Below are 13,408 nucleotides of genomic sequence, written 5' to 3' on the forward strand. Positions count from 1 at the left end.
CCTTGACCAGGCAAGCCTGGGGTTTCAAACTGGCGACCTCAATATTCCAGGTTGACACGTTGTCCACTGCACCACTACAGTCAGGCATTACTAAAATTCTACAGCACACCAAAATATATATTTTTTGCTGATCTGACAAAGAAATAGGTATAATTTTGATTAATTGGCAAAGAAAAAAGTTGCCCTGGTGGGATAGCTCAGTTGGTTAGAGCATAGTCCCAAAGTTTAGAGGTTGCTGGTTCGATTCCCAGTCAGGTACACACAGGAACAGATCAATGTTCCTGTTTCTCTTTCTTTCTCTCTCTCCCTTCCTCTCTTTCTCAAAAAGCAATTTTTAAAAAATCATTAAAAAAATAGTGACTTAAAAAAAAACAACCCAGTCTCCTACACTGTACTTGTATACAAAGATTTCTGGTACCAAGATTTAACCAATCAGCCTGACCAGGTGGTGATACAGTGGATAGAGTGTTGGCCTGAGATGTGAGGACCCAGGTTTGAAACCCCAAGGTTGCCAGCTTGAGTGCAGGGTCGCCGGCTTGAGCATGGGATCATAGACTAGACCCCATGGTTGTTGGGTTGAAGCCCAAGGTCGCTGGGTTGAGCCCAAGGTCATTGGCTTGAGCAAGGGGTCACTGGCTCAACTGTAGCCCCCTGGTCAAGGCACATGTGAGAAAGCAATCAATGAACAACTAAGGTGCTGCAACTACAAGTTGATGCTTCTCATTTCTCTCCCTTCCTGTTTGTCCCTCTCTCTCTCTCTCTCTCTAAAAAAAAAAAAAGAATTAACCAATCAGATGCATCCTTATTATAGGACATGACCAATAAGATGCAACTCTTATATTTGTGATTCAAGATGGCATTCACACCAGATGGCTATTGTCATTTTTTTTTAATCTAAAGGAAGGGGGTCAGTGCTCCTGACTAAATAGGTATTGCATGGTTTAAAAATTCTTGTGTGTCCCTGGCCGGTTGTCTAGTGGATAGAGCATGTGGACGTCCTGGGTTTGATCCTCGGTCAGGGCACACATGAGAAGCAGCCATCTACTTCTCTTCCCCTTCCTCTCCCCCTTTTTCCTCTCTCCCTTCTCTCTCTCTTCCCCTCCTGAATCCACTGGCTCCATTGGTTCAAGTGTGGGCCCTGGGCGCTGAGGATAGCTTGGTTGATTTAAGCATTGGCCCCAGACAGGGGTTGCTGGATGGATCCTTGTTGGAGCACATGCTGGAGTCTGTCTAGCTCCCCTCCTCTCACTTAAAAAAAAAAATCTTGTGGCACACTGGTTGGAAACTGCTGCTATAGATATATCTCCCATTCTTATTGGCTATTGGCCTGCATCACAATAGAACATAAGTCCGTCCCTAGAGAAAATCCAATATCATCATTTCAGCAACATATTTTAATGTTGCTGAAGATTCATTCTGTAAGGCCACACCTGGATTATGGATGTAACAACATCTGATAATTGTAGAGATGACTACATCAGACTAGCTGTGCCACAGAGCACTGTTGGGTCACTGGTGCCTAATATGAAGAGTAGGGGTGAAAGGGAGTCTTTTTTGGGGTGCTGCAGAAAATGATGAACTCCACCCTCCTGTGGAGAAGTGTGGCCCCTTAAGAATGGAAAGAACAGATCCTGAAGATCCTCAGCTAACATTGAGGATATAGGATGTACTGAATTCCCCTTGATTTTTGAACAGCTAGTCAGAAGACAACATATAAAGTTTAGTAGCTGAGAGAAGCCTGAAAATCTGCTTTGGAACATGTAATGATGGCATTTAGGTAAGGGATATGGGTGAAGGCAGCCATGGACATGGGACTCAGGATTGTCCTTCAAGTCAGGGATGGTGGCAACATCCTGATTATCTGAAAAAGTCTGAGCATTTTGAGGAAGTGATGTGGTTTGTTTTACCATTGTGAGCGTCAGGAATTGGGACTAGTGATCTGGGAATGGGGTCAAGGTGATACAGATGGTAGGTAAAATCTTGGTGGGAAAATATTAAGGCTCTTTCACACATGTTTTAGCACACAAAGGAGTGTTCCAGAGGAAGCTTCTTGAGTAAAGTGGTTTGTTTTGTCAAAGCAAGATTGAGAGAAGGACGTAAAAAATATGTAAAATCCTTGAACAATCTTTTTAAATTGTCTTCTTTATATAGTTGTGTCACCTTTAGTAGACCTCTTATTAAGCCTGAGGTTCTTGTTCTTATCTTTGCCCTGTGTAAGTTGGTGTACTGGGTTAAATTTTCTATTCAAGGACGCCTATCTTCTATTTTTTGTTGTGTTGTGGAAGTGTATGATTGTCTTCCTTGATTTTAGTATCAAAGCTTTATGTTTTTACCTGGAAAATAGATGTCATTATTATTATGTCTTTTACAAATTATATATATTGGCCCTGGCCGGTTAGCTCAGTGGTAGAGCGTCGGCCTTGCGTGCGAGAGTCCCGGGTTCGATTCCCGGCCAGGGCACACAGGAGAGGCGCCCATCTGCTTCTCCACCCCTCCCCCTCTCCTTCCTCTCTGTCTCTCTCTTCCCCTCCCGCAGCCAAGGCTCCATTGGAGCAAAGTTGGCCGGGGCGCTGAGGATTGCTCTGTGGCCTCTGCCTCAGGCGCTAGAATGTCTCTGATTGCGGCAGAGCAACGCCCCAGATGGGCAGAGCATTGCCCCCTGGTGGGCATGCCTGGTGGATCCGGTCGGGCGCATGCGGGAGTCTGTCTGACTGCCTCCCCATTTCCAACTTCAGAAAAATACAAAAAAAACCCCAACAAAACCCCCCCCCAAACAAAAACAAATTATGTATACTTAAAAATATAATTAATATTTTCAATGTAAACTACTACATGAAGGGAATTAGTTCCTTTAAATTTAGTTCCATAATTTTATTTATACTAATTTTATCTCGTTCAAGCTTAAATGGATGGCCTTACTTCTAAAATACCTGTATTAAGACCATATTATTCATGCTTTTTGTGATTTTAGTAACTTTAATTACTTCTTAGAATTTACATTTCCAGATGAAGAGTTCTCAATTTTTATTTTTTCCCTCATATATCAGACTCCAGGTCTTATACTGATAATGAAGCTTTTTCTGTGAAGCTTTGCAGAGTATCATCCTTTGTCTTCTTGTGGTGGAAGGACAACAAACCATGGACATAAGTGTTCTTGAAAGCTATGGATTTCATTTAGCTAATAACAAGCGTTTTCAGTTAAGGCAATTAATTACCTCGAGTATAAATTCCTCTTAGAATTGAATGTGAAAAAAAATTTCCTATGCCAGCTTCTATACTGTACTTCTTTTACTTATCAGAATAAGTATGTAACCAAACCTGCTTTTTTGTTTTCTAAGTTAGAGCTCAATTGAAAGCTCACATGTAGGAAGTTACTCATTCTGGGTAATTGGATACAGTATTTAATGTTGAAATAGTTTCTGATCTATTACATAAAAACCATTTTAAAAATCGTTCTGAATTGTATTCTAAGAGTGAATGGATCACATTTATGTTTTAGAAGTAGTAGGGCATATCATAATACCTTTATAGGCAATAAAAGGCAAACGCGTTTGTTGTGGGTAAAATTTGGCTAATGCTTTCACAAACGACGCCTAACAATATATTGGCCATAGGCAGAAACACACGATCTAACCTAAATCCCTAAATTTTGGCTTCTGCCCAAGGTGTGTAAACTGTGTCCATAGAGATTGGGAAAAGCGTACACGAGCTAACGCAGACCCTGCCTCTTCATATCGAAACTGCTTCCCTTTTCGGTGGGGGGGTCAAAAAACTAAGTGAATTTACGTGAGCGCCAGTGGAGAGCGATCTCTGCCTTCATTGAGTCCCTGGCTGAACCACAATTCCCAAGATGCACCCAGGTTCTAGGCGGTCAGAGAAGCAGCTTCCGGTTTGGGCTAGCGCGGCTGTGCTCGAGGTGTGGTCTTATTGGGTCTTACCGCCTCGTGCGATTTACGTCACTGAGTCGTGCGGTCGTGGGGGCGGGAAGACGCGGAGGCGGCGGCGGTCGCGGCGGCGCGCGCACGCTCCCATACTCGGTATCGCGGCGGCGGCAGCGGCACGGCTATACCGGGTTGGGCCCCTTCCCTCTTCCGCCCCCCCCTTCTCCCCTTCCCCTCGGCAGCGGTTCCTGAGGAGTCCGAGACGAGCGGCGAGGCGGCCACAAGCTCTAGGTGAGGGTCTCTAGAGTATGAGCGCCGTCTCCTGGGCGAAGAGGTAGAGCCCGCGGGGTCGGGGAAGAGGTGACGGCTGAGGGGGCGAGTGTCCCGAGCGTGGGCGGGAGAGCGCGACCGTCCCAGCCTTGAACTTGGCCTCCTTTCCTGAGCCGCCCGCCCCGGACAGTTTGCGGCGCAGTGGCCGGCGGGGCTGACGGTGAGGGGCCTGGATCCGCCTTTCTTTCAGCCTCTGTCTCAGGAGCCCGGCGCCCACCGCCGCCTCGCCCGCCTGGTAGTGTCCAGACCTCCCGCCCCCCAACTTATTGCCCACGGACAGAATCTGCCCTCCGTTTCTTCATTTTCATCTCTTTTTTCACTTATAGGAATTTCTTTAGTGCAGGCTTCGAATGGGTCCTGATTAGTACTATTTTGACAGTATGTGGCGTGGGAAGATTTTCCTCTTCTCTCAGGTGGCATTTCGGGCAGCCTAGTTGACAGTAACTTGGGTCCTTGTATTCCCAAGCCCCGTTGGGCTTTTTGTCTCTCGGTGTGCTGCTTTTAAAACGGCCAATAGCAGGGTTTAAAGCAGCGTTAGGGGTTCTATGAGAGAGTTTGGATCGAAAACTGATACTTTTTTTCTTCCTCCTGGCTTTGACCTTATTGAAACGTTTGCCTGTGGAATTTTGACAACTTAACGTAATGGCCCAACATGTTCCTATTTAGACTTTAGACAAATTTTGTCTTATTACTGAGGTACTAGGCATGAGAGGAGGATTTGCAGAGTGTTTTTCTATACCTAGACTTGTATACGACTTAATAAGTGGATGGGTTTTTTTCTTTAAACCACAAATATATCAATGTAGGTGATGCATTTTCTTTAGTATAAATTACATTTTGTTTTCAAAAATGAAAATAATTTTGGTTTGTTCGTCGTTTCTGGGGTCCGTAAACTTGGCAGCTTGTGGGCCACGTCCTGCCAGCTGCCTGTTTTTGTAAAAATTTTATTAGGACATAGTGATATGCATTCGTTTAGATATTGTGTGTGGTCGCTTTGTGGTGCAACAGTAGAGTTGAGTAATTGGGACAGAGAGCCATGTGGCCTACAGAGCTTAAAATATTTATTTTTCAGCCCTTAATAGAAAAAGTTAGCCGACTCCTACTTTTTCTTATTTTAAATGATGCGGCCTGACCTGCGGTGGCGCACTGGGTAAAGCATTGACCTGGAATACTCAGGTTGCCGGTTCAAAACCCTGGGCTTGCCCTGTCAAGGCACAGAGGACAAGCTTCCCGCACCTCCCTCCCTTCTCTCTCTCCCTCTTTCTCTAAAAATCAATAAATAAAGTCATTAAAAAAGGTTCATATTCTGTGTAGAAAATTAAAAGAAGTCAGAAAAGAATAAAGGAGAAAGTAAAAATTACCCAGAATCACACAATTTAGAAGGGTTTGTTTTTGTGATTATACTTATAGAATTTATTAATGATTATTTTTATATAAATTGGCTCGTGTTGTTTAGTGATGATTCGTTATTTGCTTAAAAATATCTCAGGTAATTTTTATTTGGCAATTAAATACACTTGTATTTTCTGTATCAAAGATCGTACACTTGAACCAAGTTTCTGATTTGCTTTACTAGTCAAAGATTTAAAAAAATTAGGAATAATAGATGTTCGATGATGAGTCGTTGATGATGATGATGATGATGATGATGAGGTAGTAAACACCATTTCTTGAACAATTTCTATGTACTAGATGGTTTTCCAACACTTTACATGTAGTAAGTTATTTAATACTGTAGCAGTCCTGTGGGTACACATACTGTTATTCCTTTTTACAGATGTGGAAACCAAGGCACAGAGAAATTAAGTGCCCAAATTTATCAGCTAGTTAATGATAGAGCTGGGATTTGAATCCGTGCAGTATGATTTCAGGACCAAGATTCTCAGAGCCTCTCCTTAGAGTACTGTTTAGTGTAGAAAGTTTAGATAGGCCAGAGGTACACTATGTAAAAACACCTCCTTATGTTCTTTTTATTTCACTTTTTAGAAAATCACTGTTAACTGTTATAGAGCTTTTCAGCTTTGTCTGCATTTGCAGGTATTTATTTGCAAATCTGTCTACATATGCAAGTTAAAAAAAATTAATACTGTATTTTTTAAAGCAGTTTTAGATTTATAGAAACTTATGCAAATAGTAGAGAAAGTTTACATATTATCCATCCCCCAGTTTTTCCTTAATATGCATTAATGTGGCATATTTGTTACAATTGATGAACCAATATTGTATTGCTATTAATAAAAATCTGGTACATATTAAGGCTTTTTGGTGTTGCAGAGTTCTTTTTAAAAATTGGATCAAGTCAGTCTGTTTAGCAGTGTGCTTTTTTGGGTGGTTTTCAAAATAATAGTGCTTCTGGACTTTAAACATTCTTGATTCACTTATGTGTAGATTCATGACACACACCTAGCATCCTCCTTGGAATGGAAGAAGTTACTTGGGAGTTACTTTATTCTTTTTCTCTTTTTTAAAGTTTACCGTATAGTGCTGGCTGCTTTTCTCTGAAGTAATAATGATTATTTTTTCACTGGACATTCTGACTGTTCCATGAAGCTCTTCATGTTCTTGGAGATTTCTTGTGTTCTTCGTCAGAAGAGTGGTGCACATCAACCCATTTACCATCATCATCTTCCTCCTCATGGAGACTGGTACACCCTCAGCTATTTTTATTGTTCTTGGCATTCTTTTCTTCAACTTTCAGAACTTAAGTTCCTGGAATGTAATCTGTAGCATCTAGTTGTCCATATTCTTATGCTTTGGATTTTTATCAAGGCCTCTGTAGCCTTAACCTGGAATTTCTTGTGCAACAAACTGGATCAATTCTAGCCGACATCTCATTCTTTGTGTGTTTTATACTGGACCCAGTCTTGAGAAAGTTTTAGTTGACCCCTTGCTCAAGCCAGTGACCTTGGGCTTCAAGCCAGAGATCTTGGGGTTCAAGCCAGTGACCAAGGGATCATATTGATGATCCCATGCTCAAGCCAGTGACCCTGCGCTCAAGCTGATGAACCTTGCACTTGCTGAAGCTAGTGACCTCAGGGTTTCGAACCTGGGACTTCAGTGTCCCAGATTGACTCTCTATCCATTACACCGCCACCGGTCAGACTTGAGGAAATTCTTAAGTCATTGAACTGTTATTTCACATAGCACTGATTTCTACTGTTAGGAATTCTTGTCCATAACAAAATGGGAGGCCACAGTCATGAGCAATGACTGCTCTTTGGACTGCCAGGTGATGAAGAGATGTTTGTGTAGCATATATATCTTGTTACTTCTCTTTGGTTTGGTGTTACTGCAGAAATGTTTGCGTAAAAGGATAAAAGTTAGAAAAAGCTCATGAATTCCCACCAATCTCGTTTTTTTTCTCTCTCTCTTTTTTTTTTTTGTATTTTTCTGAAGCTGGAAACGGGGAGAGACAGACAGACTCCTGCATGTGCCCGACCGGGATCCACCTGGCACGCCCACCAGGGGCAAAGCTCTGCCCACCAGGGGGCGATGCTCTGCCCCTCTGGGGCGGCGCTCTTTTGCGACCAGAGCCACTCTAGCGCCTGGGGCAGAGGCCAAGGAGCCATCCCCAGCGCCCAGGCCATCTTTGCTCCAATGGAGCCTTGGCTGCAGGAGGGGAAGAGAGAGACAGAGAGGAAGGAGGGGGGGGGTGTGGAGAAGCAGATGGGCACTTCTCCTATGTGCCCTGGCCGGGAATCGAACCCGGGTCCCCCGCACGCCAGGCGGACGCTCTACCACTGAGCCAACCGGCCAGGGCCCCCACCAATCTGGTTTTAAAGTTCTTGAGTATCATCTTTACTTCAAACATCTCCTTAGAGCTTGTTAGCTGCTTTAGTAGTTTTTTTCAAAAATCTTAGCAGTTAGGAACCAGATGGATAGCTGAAAAGTTTTTTCCCTTTGTTTCTGAAGCACTTTTATAACCTTTTCAACCTTTTCTTGTGATTGGAGTCTTTCTTTCCTGTTTCATATTGCACTAGCATTGTTACCGTCCTGGTCTTCTTGTTCATCTTTCCCTAGGAAGAATGTCAAGGCAGCAACTAATATCTTGGTGACCTTAGAGAAAAATGCAGTTGTGATAACATTGACATTTTTGGCATCATTTCTTCTGTAGAGTTCAGTTATCACTTCCAAAGATATCTTGAGTGCAGTTATATTGCTGTTGCTTTACATGTGTACTTGAAATTTTGTGATACTGTATTTTTTCTTGAATTTTGTATTTGTATTTTTACCAGTCACAAAATGAGTGTATAAAGTCTTAGATGCTACTTTCAAAATGTAGAAATACACAGAAGAGTTTTAGCAAATGATTGATTGATGAGGTTCTTCTCAATGAGATTAAAGGTTTTTATTTTATTAAAAAATTAAAATTTTATTGATTGACTTTAAAGAGAGGAAGGGAGAAGGAGAGAGAGAAACCATAGTTTGTTGTTCTGCTTATGCATTCATTGGTTACTTCTTTTTTGTGTGTGTGTGATAGGGACAGAGAGGTACAGATAGGGACAGACAGACAAGAAGGGAGAGAGATGAGAAGCATCAATTCTTTGCTGAGGAACCTTAGTTGTTCATTGATTGCTTTCTCATATGTGCCTTGACTAGGGGGCTACAGCAGAGCGATCGACTCTTTGCTCAAGCCATTTGCCCTGGGCTCAAGCTGGTGAGCCTTGCTCAAACCAGATGAGCCTGTGCTTAAGCCAGCGACCTCAGGGTTTTGAACCACTGCCTGGTCAGGCTGGTTGCTTCTTGTAGGTACCCTGACCAGGGATCTAACCCACAACCTTCGGGTATTGGGATAACACTTAAACTAACTGAGCTACCTACTAGGCCAGGGTAAGATCAACCTAGAGCTTTCTTTTTTGTTGTTTTTTGGGTTTTTTTTGGTATTTTTCTGAAGTTAGATGCAGGGAGGCAGGCAGACATACTCCCACATGTGCCTGAGCGGGATCCACCCAGCATGCCCACCAGAGGCGATGCTCTGCCCATCTGTACCATTGCTCCGTTGCAACCTGAGCCATTCTAGCGCCTGAGGTGGAGGCTATGGAGCCATCTTCAGCACCTGGGCCAACTTGGCTCCAATGGAGCCTTGGCTGCAGGAGGGAAAGAGAGAGAGAGAGAGAGAAAGAGAGAAAGGAGAGGGAGAAGGGTGGAGAAGCAGATGGATGCTTCTCCTGTGTGCTCTGACTGGTAATTGAACCCGGGACTTCCACATGCCGGGCTGACGCTCTGCTGCTGAGCCAACCTGCCAGGGCCCAGCCTAGAGCTTTTAAAAATGTTATTGGATGACCTAGATTCAAGACAGTATAATTGTAGAAGAGCAGATCTTTTTTTTCTTCTTTTTAAAAAATTAAGTGAGTCTGACCAGGCGGTGGCGCAGTGGATAGAGCATGAGACTGGGATGCGGAAGGATCCAGGTTCGAGATCCCGAGGTTGCCAGCTTGAGTGCGGGCTCATCTGGTTTGAGCAAGGCTCACCAGCTTGGACCCAGGGTTGCTGGCTCCAGCAAGGGGTTGCTTGGTCTGCTGAAGGCCCACGGTCAAGGCACATGTGAGAAAGCTATCAATGAACAACTACAGTGTTGCAACGCGCAATGAAAAACTGTTTGATGCTTCTCATCTCTCTCCGTTCCTGTCTGTCTGTCCCTGTCTATCCCTCTCTCTGACTCACACTCTGTCTCTGTAAAAAATAAATAAATAAATAAAATTAAAAAAAAATTAAGTGAGAGGCAGGGAGGCAGAGACAGACTCCTGCATGCACCCCAACTGGGATTCACTTGGCAAGCCCCCTTGGGGTGATGTTTTGCCCATCTGGGGCTACTGGTCCATTGCTTGGCAACTGAGCTATTTTAGAGCCTGAGGTGAGGCCATGGCTATGGGAGAAGAAGATAGAGACAGAGACATGGGCAGGGAGAGGGGTAGAGAAGCAGATGGTTGCTTCTCCTGTGTGCCTTGACTGGGAATTGAACCTGGGACTTCCACATGCTGGGCTGATGCTCTACCACTGAGCCAAAGGGCCAGGGCTGATCTTTCAGTTTTATTTTTTTAAGATTTTTATTTATTCATGTTAGAGAGAGAGGCAGAAGGAGCAGGAAGCATCAACTCCCATATGTGCCTTTTTACCAGGCAAGCCTAGGGCCTCGAACCAGTGACCTCAGAGTTCCACGTCAATGCCTTATCCACCACGCCACCACAAGTCAGGCCAATCTTTCAGTTCTTAAAGGAAGTTATAGATGTTCTGATGTTCTGGGCAGCAGTGACCAATCTGTGCCATGAACACCACTAGCTTTGCCTGTACTTTGCAAGTATATTTGATTGCAATATGAAAATCTCCACATTATATTTATAGTGAACTTTGTTTCCTTTATTTTAATTGAAAAAATTTATTGATTGATTTTTAGAGAGAGAGACAAAACATCAGTCTGTTTCTGTATGTGCCCTGACCAGGAATCAAACCCACAACCTTTGTGTATCGGGATGATGCTCTAATCGACCAAGCTATCCATCTAGAGCTATAGTGAGCTTTCTACTATTGTAGAAACTCTTCAGTGTACTTGAGAGGGTCCACTTTATTAGTTCTGTAACTTCTGCAGGTTGCTGTATAAGCTTGTGTTTGTTTTTAACTGGACACATTGGTTGCAGACCGGCTCACAGTAAGCAGTTCTTAGAAAACTACACCACTGACACCAGCCAACCCTTCTTAGGCTGTGGCTTGGAATCATGCTTCCAGGTGTGGGGAAATAGCTGTTGGGAGCTCAGTAGATGGTACCATCTTGGCTCATAGTAGTGTGCTTTAAAAAATAATATTCATGGATAGTTTTCCAGGTCAATAGATCTGCATCTACTCTATTCTTTTTAAATACTATAGTTCTTCAATATTATATTGAATGGGCACACCATAATTTAATAGTGTTCCCTATTGCTGAATTTTAGATGTTTAAAATTTATTGTGTATTGTACATGTGCCTTGTATGCACAGTTGTTGCATGCCTATGCCTTTTTTATTTTAAAGCTGTAGCGGCGAGATTTATTACAGCAAAAAGCAATAGTACTCTTGGAGAGGCACAGAGTGGGCAGACTAGAGGATAGTTGCTGCCACTAAACCTTCTTCAGGGTAACTTTTTAAGAGTCTCATTACTAGATTGAAGGAAATATGTTTTCATTTCGATGTATATTATCAGACTGCCATCCAGAAAGGTCACGGCAGCGTAAACTTATCTTTTTATAGATTTTATTTATTGATTATTCCGTGAGTGGAAGGGGGAGGAACGAGAATATTAACTCATAGTTGCTTCACTTTAGTTGTTTGTTGATTGCTTGTTGTATGTGCTTGTTGTATGTGCCTTGACCAGGCAAAGCCAGGGTTTCGAACTGGCAACCTCAACATTCCAGGTTGAAGCGTTATCCATGGTGCTACCACAGGCCAGGCGCAATGTAACATTCTCGCATCTCTTTGCCATTGCCATCTTAAAAAAGATCTTTATCTGACTTAAACATTTCTTGTAATGTATTCTATCTCACTGGGAGATACGATTTAGTATTACTTTAGGTGGGGCATGTATTCTCTAGTTGTTCTTCAGAGTACTCACTTAGAGCCACTCACATATTTAGATTACCTAGTTGGCCCCTGAAAGCAGTGTGATTTTGCCACCCCTGTTAAAATAATCTAGGTGACTTCCCAGTAGCCTTTATATTTCTTGAGGGTAAGGAATATACAGTTTTGTTCATACCAAATAGCAACTGTAGTATATAGCAGGTGGCTAATAAATGATCTTTTTATTAATTTGTATTATTTTTGAATTAATTAATTTTTAAAATATGTTTATTTATTTTAGAAAAGAGAGAGGAAGAAGGGGGGAGGAGCAGGAAGCATCAACTCTCACATGTGCCTTGACTAGGCAAGCCCAGGGTTTCAAACTCATAACCTTAGCATTCCAGGTTGACTCTTTGTCCTCTGTGTCACCACAGGTCAGGCTAATTAATTTTTAATGTTTTTTTTTAGAATCTAAATGGATCATGTTTTTTGGGGGGTTACTGTTGAATAAAGTGTTTTAACTTTAACAACCTTTTCAAATTCTTGGTGAAATACAAACTTGAAAAATTCCAGTGTAAAATTGCCATCTTGGTGTATATTCTCTACCTCATCTTTTATTTCTAAAGTGAGTTAACTAAGACTGATTGATATCCTAGGACCTACTTTTTTGGAAAAGTTAACCTTTCTTTCTTTCTTTCCTTCTTTCTTTCTTTCTAAAATCTTTTTTTTTTTTTTTTTTTTTTTTTTTACTTTTATTTATTCACTTTTAGAGAGGAGAGAGAGAGAGAGAGGAGAGAGAGACAGGGGGGAGGAGCTGGAAGCATCAACTCCCATATGTGCCTTGACCAGGCAAGCCCAGGGTTTCGAACCGGCGACCTCAGCATTTCCAGGTCGACGCTTTATCCACTGCGCCACCACAGGTCAGGCTCTTTCTTTCTTTCTAGAGAGAAAGAGACAGACAAAGAGAGGAAGGGAGAGAGATGAGAAGTATCAGCTCATAGTTGCAGCACCTTAGTTGTTCATTGATTGCTTTCTCATATGTGCCTTGACTGGGGGGCTACAGCAGAGTGAGTGACCCCTTGTTCAAGCCAGTGACCTTTGGGCTCAAGCCAGTGACCATGGGGTCATGTCTGTGATCCCATGCTCAAGCGGGCAAAGTGAAAGGTTACTTTTAATTTTCTTCGGATTTATTTGTGTCCTATTTCATTCCAGAAAGAATTTCTAGTAACTTAAAAGATCCAGAAGTGTAGTCCTGGCCAGATAACTTGGTGGTTTAGAGCAGTGGTCCCTAACCCCTGGGCCGCAGACTGGTACTGGTTCGTGGGCCATTTGGTACCAGTCCGCAGAGAAAGAATAAATAACTTACATTATTTTCGTTTTATTTATATTTAAGTCTGAACGATGTTTTATTTAAAAAAAAAAAGACCAGATTTCCTCTGTTACATTCATCTAAGACTCACTCTTGACTTTGTCTCAGTCATGTGATACATTTATCCGTTCACCCTAAAGGCTGGTCTGTGAAAATATTTTCTGACATTAAACCGGTCCGTGGCCTAAAAAAGGTTGGGGACCACTGGGTTAGAGCATTGTCCTGATACGCAAAGGTTGCGGGTTCAATCCTGGTCAGGGCACATACAGGAACAGATTGATATTTCTTTATCTTTCTCTCT

At 42.6% G+C, this 13,408-nt stretch overlaps 1 protein-coding gene and 1 non-coding gene across 2 annotated transcripts in view; both read left to right on the forward strand.

Annotated features, from left to right (window-relative positions):
* The first annotated feature begins 2,384 nt into the window (after positions 1-2,384).
* TRNAA-UGC (transfer RNA alanine (anticodon UGC)) lies at positions 2,385-2,460 on the forward strand. The gene has a single exon. It is a non-coding gene; the product is annotated as a tRNA-Ala (tRNA).
* A 1,511-nt stretch (positions 2,461-3,971) lies between these two features.
* Positions 3,972-13,408, forward strand: part of ADIPOR2 (adiponectin receptor 2) — an 89,104-nt gene continuing 79,667 nt past the window's right edge. Inside the window, exon 1 of the mRNA XM_066258710.1 lies at positions 3,972-4,172. The gene's annotated coding sequence lies outside the window, so the exon portion shown is untranslated. The remainder of the gene's footprint in view (positions 4,173-13,408) is intronic.

This window comes from Saccopteryx bilineata, chromosome 2 (assembly GCF_036850765.1).
Source record: "Saccopteryx bilineata isolate mSacBil1 chromosome 2, mSacBil1_pri_phased_curated, whole genome shotgun sequence".
Taxonomy (NCBI): Eukaryota; Metazoa; Chordata; class Mammalia; order Chiroptera; family Emballonuridae; genus Saccopteryx; species Saccopteryx bilineata.